Here is an 8,503-nt window from a genome sequence, read left to right as displayed (position 1 = left end):
ATACAAAAAAGGGGCATTTCCAAAAACTATAAGGAATGATAAATGAATAAAGTCAAGGGTCAGGGTACAAAATCAATACTCATGTGCAAAGAATGAATTAGAAAAAAGAGAAATTTAAAAAATCAATTCCATTTACAATAGCTCCAAAAAAGGATGAAATACTTGGGGGTACATCTACAAAGTAGAGGTAGAATTTATACATTGAAAATTATAAGACTCCACTAAAGGAAATTTAAAAAGGACGCAAAAAATTGAAAGATAGCCCATACTCATGGATTCAATTAATCAAATTACCTAAAGCAATATACATGTTCAATGCAATACCTATCAAAACCTCAGTGACATTTTTCAAGGAAATAGATCAGTTATAAAATTTGTATGGAACCACAAATGTCCCAAATATCCAAACAATCCTGAGCATAAAGAATAAAAGAAGAGGCATCACATTCCCTGACTTCAAACAACAATAATCAGAACAGTGTGGTACTGGAATGAAAACAGAAACACAACCCAATGGATTAGAATAGAAAGCCCAGAAATACACCCACACAAATATTGATAGTTAATCTTTGATGACCATACAATGGAGAAAGAAAAACTTCTTTAACAAATGGTGTTATGGGCTTCGAGACTCCATATTCAAGACAGGGAGCTTTGTGCCAGGACCTCACCAAAACTGTGTGAACTGAGAAAGTCCTATACCTGCAGTCAGAGATGAGCTGAAAAGCACACGAAAGCCAGGCCCCGTGTCTGGCCATGAGTTGGAGCCCAGAGAGGGATCCAGCAATTTGGATCCCAGTGTGCGATACAGCCACCACTGAGGCAGACTGTGGGACCTCAAAACCCCCCTCTGGAATTAAGTAAATATAGAGGGAGGGATTTTTAGGGACAGTGCCCATTAACATATCCTTAGTACCACTGTCCTACTGGAATACTGGTGTAAAAGTATTGGACTTGATTGGGCCATCAGTTTCCTAAGGAGAAAGCCAAAAAAGAGATGCCAGCCAGTACTAGCAACACAGTGTCCCAAGACACAGGACAAAGTAGAAAATAAACAGCAAGAAGAAGAAAAATTATGAACAACCAAGCAAGTCCTCAGGGAAAAGACACACCACAAAAAAAAAAGCAACCACCAGATTGCAACAACAGTGACTTGGAAGAACTTCTGAGCCTTCTAGATAGAGAATTTAAAATCACTGTGATTAAGAAAACTGAAAGAAGTCGAAAAGAAAAAGAATGATATATGAAAAATAACCAATGATCAGAAGAATGAAATTGAGTCCCTAAAGAGAGAACTGAAAGAAATGCAAGAGATCAAAAGATTAATGGAGGAGCTAAAGAACACTGAGAAAAGCAATGAAAGCAGAATAGATGAAATGGAAGAACAAATAAGCACTCTAGAAGACACAGAGATAAAGAGAACCAAAACAGAAAAGGAAAGAGAAGTACAAAGAAAAAAGAAAGAAGAAAGACTTCGAGAACTATCTGTCTCCATGAGGAAAGGAAATATAAGAATTATAGGAATCCCAGAAGGAGAGGAGAGAAACACAGGAACAGAGAAAATATTCAAGGAGATAATTGAAGAGAACTTCCCAAACATGAAGAAGGAGCTGAAAATAGACATACAAGAAACAAGAAGAACACCAAACTTCCATGATGACAGGAAAAACACAGCAAGACACATAATAGTAAATCTTCCAAAAATCCAAGACAAGGAAAAATTAATGAAGCTGACAAGAGGGAAGAAACAGATACATACAAAGGAAAACCAAGGAGAGAGTGGAAACTCCAAGAAAACAAATGTCAACCAAGAATACTTTATACCACAAAGCTTTCCATCCTCTATGAAGAAAGAATAAGGACCTTCTCAGACAAACAGAAAGTCCAGAATTTTATTATGACTAAACCAAGTTTTGAGTAACACCTGATCACCAGGTCTGAAAGACTGCAATGGTTCATCGGGAACATAGAAATTCAAAATAGAGCGAAGTTATGAGTTAGAGTTAAAGGCTCAGGAAAAGACAAAACTTGCAAGCTGACTATCAATCTAAGGCAGACAGCAGTGTCAGAGGAGGGACAGGATTCAAAACAGGGAAGGGAAGAGCACAAGGGAATGCGGAGATGAATCCCGGGTGCCCAGGTGGTGGGAGAAATACAGTGACTACACGTGAGGGGAGAAATAAAACATCTCTTATGGTTCTGGGTTTCTAAATCCTCCTGGTGGAGACAATGATCCTTCTCACTAACCTTCTCTGACCCTCTGACATTAATAGTGTTTGTGACATGGATTGTATGTCCGCACAGATAGGCAAATGGGAGACAAAATAGAGGTAAACAAATTATCCATCCTTTTAACATCTTGATGGTATGAAGGGACAAAATTTCTCCAATTTGGGAAGTCCCTGGGGGAAGAGGTTATGTGTCCCTTAGACTCTTGCAGTTTGTCTCTGTGATTTCAATCCACCTGTTGAGAATTGATGAAGAGGTAACTCTCCTACCTCAGGGCAGCTCCTTTAGCCAAACAGGGTGCACTGTCTTGTGAAAAAAGAAGTCTTTTTAGTTCTCTTGGGGTTGGGGGTGGGGAGAGAGTGGTAGCAAGGCCTGCAGAAACGTTGCAGCCTCTACAGGAATGGCACTGTCTCCTGCTGGTTGGTTCAAAGTTTCTGCTGGTTGGTTCAATGTTTCTAGTTAATAATGGTACTCTTCTTCCTGTTCTCCTCTAGTAAAGCTATCAGGAGAAGGGGAAGTTGTCTCCCCTCTCCTCTGTATCATCAAATGAAACTCTGCCTTTTCTAAGTCTAATTTTGAAAGGCAGCTAGAATTTGCTTTTGTTGTTTCTCAGTGGCCAAAGTTGCTAAATCTAAGTAATGGAGGTACATTTGTCCTTGCAGACTCTCAATGACCAAAGGCTTACCTCCTTTCAAATGAAAACAATGTTCCATAAAATGCTTAAACACACAGTGAAGAAGGCCCCCAGACCCACAAATTCTGAAATAGAGATTCAAACCAAGACCCATATGTATGCCCACAGGAACAAAACCATCTCCCATATAGTAGGATTTCTTAATTTACCCATAACAAAGAAACTTAAAGAAAAATATGAAGGATACTGCTTAAGCTAATGGTTGAATCAAAAGGTTTAAATCAAAAGATGCAGAGAGAGCTTAGATTAGATATAGAAAGGTCCCACTGAATGTCCCATATCATAACAAACTTAAGGAGACCAATGCAAGGAAGGATCCATTGGACTGGTCAACCACAGATATAAGTCAAACTGCACACCTGGGTTTAGTATACTTCACTATTTTTGGAAATGGATGGATCAAGTTTCAACCTCACTGGTGCCATTCAGGTTTTGTTTTTTTAAAAAGATTTATTTACTCATGCATACAAGAACCTGGCTACAGGCCTGATGTGCGGGAGGGTGAAAGGATTCAGCAGTGACAGAGTAGGGAACAGAACAGGTAGATCCACTGAAATACACTGCTGAGGGGAGCAATGGGCAAGACAGAAGAGGTCTGCTGTGCCATGTAGGAATCTCCCCAGCCAGCCTGGATTGAACCTGCACTGCAGAGGCTGCAGACAGCTTCACAGTGCTGTGTTCAACCGCCTGTGCCACCAGGAAGGCCCCCCATTCAGGTTCTGAAGTTAGCATAGTTTTGAAGACGGTTGGTCAGGTTTTGACCTGGCTGGTACCGTTCAGATTTGAGTTCACACCCATGGGAGAATATTTGCAAGACATGACTCAGGCCTCAGAATGCAACAAAAAAGAGGGTTTATTAACAAAGGGGAAATTGGGGGAAAGGAAAGAGCCTGTCACAGATGTCAGCTGTCCTAACCTTGATAGTGTTCTATAGTCCAAACCAAAAGCTGCTCATGTAAGATGGTGATGTTCTTTTGATGAGAACCTGGAGCTTGTGACACACAAATAAGTGGTGGATCAGGGCCAACTCACAATGGCAGCTGGAGGTAGTCACAGGCAACACTGCAGCATCCAGCAGTAGCAATCTGAAGGCTGAGCTGGGCAGTGCTGGACACAAAAGCAAAAGAAGGCAGTACCAGATTGCCAGAGGCAGGAGCAGCAGTCAGGCAAAGGTGCTGAAGGATCAAAAGTGGTGGCCAGCTCTTAGAGGTAGCTGGGTGCAGCCCAGAGGCAGATAACTCTTTTAGATGTAGTGCTAGGAGATCAAGTGCCAATATATAGCTCTTTCAGAGGTGCTGGCCACAGACCAGCAGAACCTATGCACGAAGGTGAGTGAAAGAAGAGCCAGAGGCAGAAGCAGCAGGAAGAGGGAGAGGCAGTCAGATAGTGGTGACAGAATTAGTCACCAGAAGTCAGGCAGTGTTTTGGAGTGATCAGCAAAGGTCTTGAGTGAATCTCTGAAGCAAGGTCTCAATGAACGAATGTCTCTTAAGTGAGATCTTGATTAATGAATGTGTCTGAAGCTGTTTGAAACCTGACTGACCCATTTTTCAAAACTGGCACCATTTCTGATTTGACTGGTACCAGTTTGATCTCAACCCTGATTGATCCCTTTTCCAAACCTGTGGGCCTCAAAACCTGAATGGGGCCATTCAGCACAAATCTTAATGGTACTGCCCAGGTGACCAACCTGTCTTCAAAAATATGCTAGCTTTAAAACTTGTATGGCACCAATGAGGTTGAAACTTGATTCATCCATTTCCAAAACTATTGAAGGATACAAACCCTGGCATTGTGTGAAAACTTGCTCTATGCTCAGTTTGACTGTCTCTTGCTTGGACATGCTGCAACAAATTGGGTGACACTTGACTCTAACCCCTTATCCAGGAGCCATGAGGACTTCTCTTAAATAATGGCCCCATTGTTGGGTGCCAAGGTCTTCCAGGGAAACCCCATGGAGAACAGCGAGTCCATTCCCACACACTTACGAATTTGAGACAAACTCAAAAGCAGACATGCTGAGACAAATGAAGCGGAAAATAAAAAAGTTTTACTTCCAAAGGCAGCTAGAGAAGAAGGAGGGGGAGGGAGCAAGAAATTAATTGACCAGCATGTGGTCAAATACCTGGTACCCTGCTAACAAGTGGTACCAGGATACCAGTGGGGTCTGTAAAAGCAAGAGACTCCAGGCTCACATGCATTCACTTATATAGGAAGCATTGCTGCTTGACCCTATTCTTAGTTCCCCTGCTTGAGAAATCTGGATTAGTCATTCTGAATGTAAGTGGGGTTAGGCAACAAGGTACCTTAGAAAACTATAACATAAAATATTAGTTCAGCAAAAGGAATAAGCTATGCAGGCTGAGGTTCTGGAAGGGAGACGGGTAGTCCAAAAAGTGAAGAGCAGGGACTTATCACTTGGTTTGGGGCCAAAGAAGGTGGGAAAGGAGAGAGAGGGATGATTCAGGAGCCAAGTTATTGCTTTTTCCAATTGTTTTTTGGTTTCACCAATTTTAAGAGGAAAGTTTAGAATCTTGCTAACTTTTGGAAGTTCCATATACCAATCTAAACAGGCATATATTAGACTAATAGGCATTACCATTCATTATTAGAAATTTCAGAGCCACGCCTGCTCACTCGGTTTTAAGAAAAGCAAGTTTTGGAAGTTCAAAACTTTCTAACAATGACCATTGCCATTCTCAATTATTTTTAGGTAGTAATCCTTAATTAATTTAGAAATGCATTAATGCATTAATTTAGAAATGCACATGTAAAAAAGATTGTGATAGTGAAATATCAAGCCAGAAGGGTTCCTGGGGAGGAATGTCTTGAGAAAACTTAGCCATGATTCCAAACTATTATTATTATTATTATTATTATTATTATTATCATTATCAGCAGCAGCAGCAGCATCCAAAGTAAACTAATATTTGGCAATAGAACTAACAGCACTAAGGTGGACTGGGGGAAAGGGTGGTCTCTTTAATAAATGGTGTTGGTAAAACCAGATAAACACATGCACTGCACTGGAATTGAACCCTTATCTCATACCACTCTCAAAAAATAGCTCAAAATGGATAAAAAATGTAAACATAACGAGGTACTATAAAACACATAAGAAAATATAGGGAAGAATTTCCTCAACATAGGCCTTAAGAATGACTTTTAGAATATGACTCCAAAGAACACACAATAAAAATAAGACTCAACTAGTGGGACTACATCAAACTTAAAAGTTTTTGCACAGCAAGACACAGTTATCACAATGAAAAGGCAATCTACAGAGTGGGAGAAATTTTGTGTAAATCAAGTATCAGATAAAAGGCGAATATCCAAAATTTCCCTTTAAAAACATATACAAATTAGTAACAAAAATCTGTTCTAAAATTTGGCAGATATTTCCAACAACATGGATGGAACTGGAGAGATTATACTAAGTGAAACAAGTTAGAAGGAAAATGACAAATATGAGATGGTTTTACTCATGTGGAAAATAGAGGAAAAAAACTAAAGGAACACACAAAAATAACCCAAAACAAAGCTTAGAAATTTGACTGCAGAATTTAGGCTAACAGAAGGGATATTGGGGCAGTATGGGGAGCAGAGACAGGAGGCTATCCCCCTCTGTCCAACCTGAAATTTTATTTTATTTTATTTTATTTTATTTTATTTATTTATTTATTTGGAGTTAGGGGACACCTTTATTGCTGGGGGGCCACTCAGGAGCTCTTGGTGGGGCAGGTCCTCTTCCTCTTCACCATCACGGGCTTCTGGCTGCGTAGGATGGCTCTGGCCCTGCGGATGGCGGCCATGCGCAGGTCAGGCCGGTACTTGTTCTTGCAGATCATGTGGCGGATGCTGCTGAGCGTGGCCCGGGCGTTCTTGCTGATGGTGGTCCGCGCGTAGGAGGTGGCCGGCTTCTGCTGGCTGGCTCAGTGCTTCATGTCGATCACCATGCCCTTGCTGTCGGCAGCCGGATCCACACCCACCGTCTTGTGGTGGATCCGCCCGTTGTAGCAGATAAAATAGATAAAAGACTTGGATGTAAAACCTGAAACCATAAGCTACATAGAAGAAAACAAAGGTAAAACATTTCATGCCATAGCTTTACCAATGTATTTAGTGATTCATCCCCAACAGCGGGCCTTGAGGTTGTTGGGCTCGGTGCTGTAGGTCTGCTTGTTCCTCTTGATGAGGAAGCTGGAGCAGTTCCGGACTACCATCCACTGCAGATGCGCGGACATGTCGGCGGCTCCTCTTGTATGGCCAGAGACCCAACCTGAAATTTTTTTTTTTAAAATAAATTTTATTTTTATATTCCCCATGCAATTGCAATCCCCTTATTTTGACCCCAATCCCTCCCCGCCCCTCCCCCCCCCCCCATAGAGTGTCTCTGGTTCACAGTTTTTTGTTGATTTTGATTTTTACTTTCTTATAGTTATTCATTTTCCTGGTCCCTTATTTAAGTTTTCTAGATTCCTGCGATGAGTGAGACCATCCGGTATTTTTCTTTTTCTTTCCGGGTTATTTTGCTGAGCATGATCCCTTCCAGAGCCATCCATGTTGCTGCAAATTGCATGTGTTTATCTTTTTTGAATGCTGAGTAATATTCCATGGTGTATATGTACCACATCTTCTTGATCCAGTCATCTATTTTGGCCCAACCTGAAATTTTAAAGTAAGTTTTCTCCTGGATCTGAGATCCCTCAATATATATTATAAAGACATAATAATTTATTTTGTTAAAGATTTATGTATTTATACAAGAACCAGGGGACAGGCCAGATGCACAGGAGGGTAAGAGGATTCACCAGAGACAGAGTGGGGAACAGAACAGGCAGACTGACGAAATACACTGCTGAGGGGAGCAGCGGGTGCAACAGGAGTAGTCTACTGCACTACGTGGGACTCTCGCCTGCAGGCTGGGATCAAATCAGCACTAAAAAGGCTGTGGACAGCTTCACAGCAAGGCGCTCAACGCCTGTGCCACCAGGAGAGGCCCAAGACATAATAATTTAAACAGCCTGGTACTGGAACAAAAGCAGACACACAGACCAATGCAACAGAATTGAGAGGCCAGTTTAAACTGACATCTATATGGACAGTTAATCTATGACAAAGTGTCTAAGAACATATACTGGAAGAGGGATCATCTCTTCATGAAATGGTGCTGAGGAAACTGGACAGCTGCATACAAAAAAGTACACCATTACCTCATACCACATATAAATAGAAATTCAAAATAGATAAAAGACTTGGATGTAAAACCTAAAACCATAAGCTACATAGAAGAAAACAAAAGTAAAACATTTCATGCCATAGCTTTACCAATGTATTTAGTGATTCATCCCCAACAGCAAGAACAACAAAAGAGAACACCAGCAACTGGGACTAAATCAAACTAAAAAGCTTCCAAGTGAAAGAAATCATAGCTAAAATGAAAAGACATCCTACTGAATGGGAGAACATTTTCACTAACCATACAAATGACAAAGAATTGCTATCAAAGATACATAAAGAACTCATAAAATTCGACAAAAGCAAAACAAACAACCCAATCAAAAAATGGGCAGAGGAATT

At 40.9% G+C, this 8,503-nt stretch overlaps 1 pseudogene; it reads right to left on the bottom strand.

Annotated features, from left to right (window-relative positions):
- Nucleotides 1-5,829: 5,829 nt before the first annotated feature.
- Nucleotides 5,830-7,217, bottom strand: LOC129145307 (60S ribosomal protein L28-like; annotated as a pseudogene).
- Nucleotides 7,218-8,503: the final 1,286 nt, after the last annotated feature.

This window comes from Talpa occidentalis, unplaced genomic scaffold, assembly GCF_014898055.3.
Source record: "Talpa occidentalis isolate TD23 unplaced genomic scaffold, MPIMG_talOcc4v2.1, whole genome shotgun sequence".
Taxonomy (NCBI): domain Eukaryota; kingdom Metazoa; phylum Chordata; class Mammalia; order Eulipotyphla; family Talpidae; genus Talpa; species Talpa occidentalis.
This window is presented reverse-complemented; position numbering and strand designations above follow the sequence as displayed.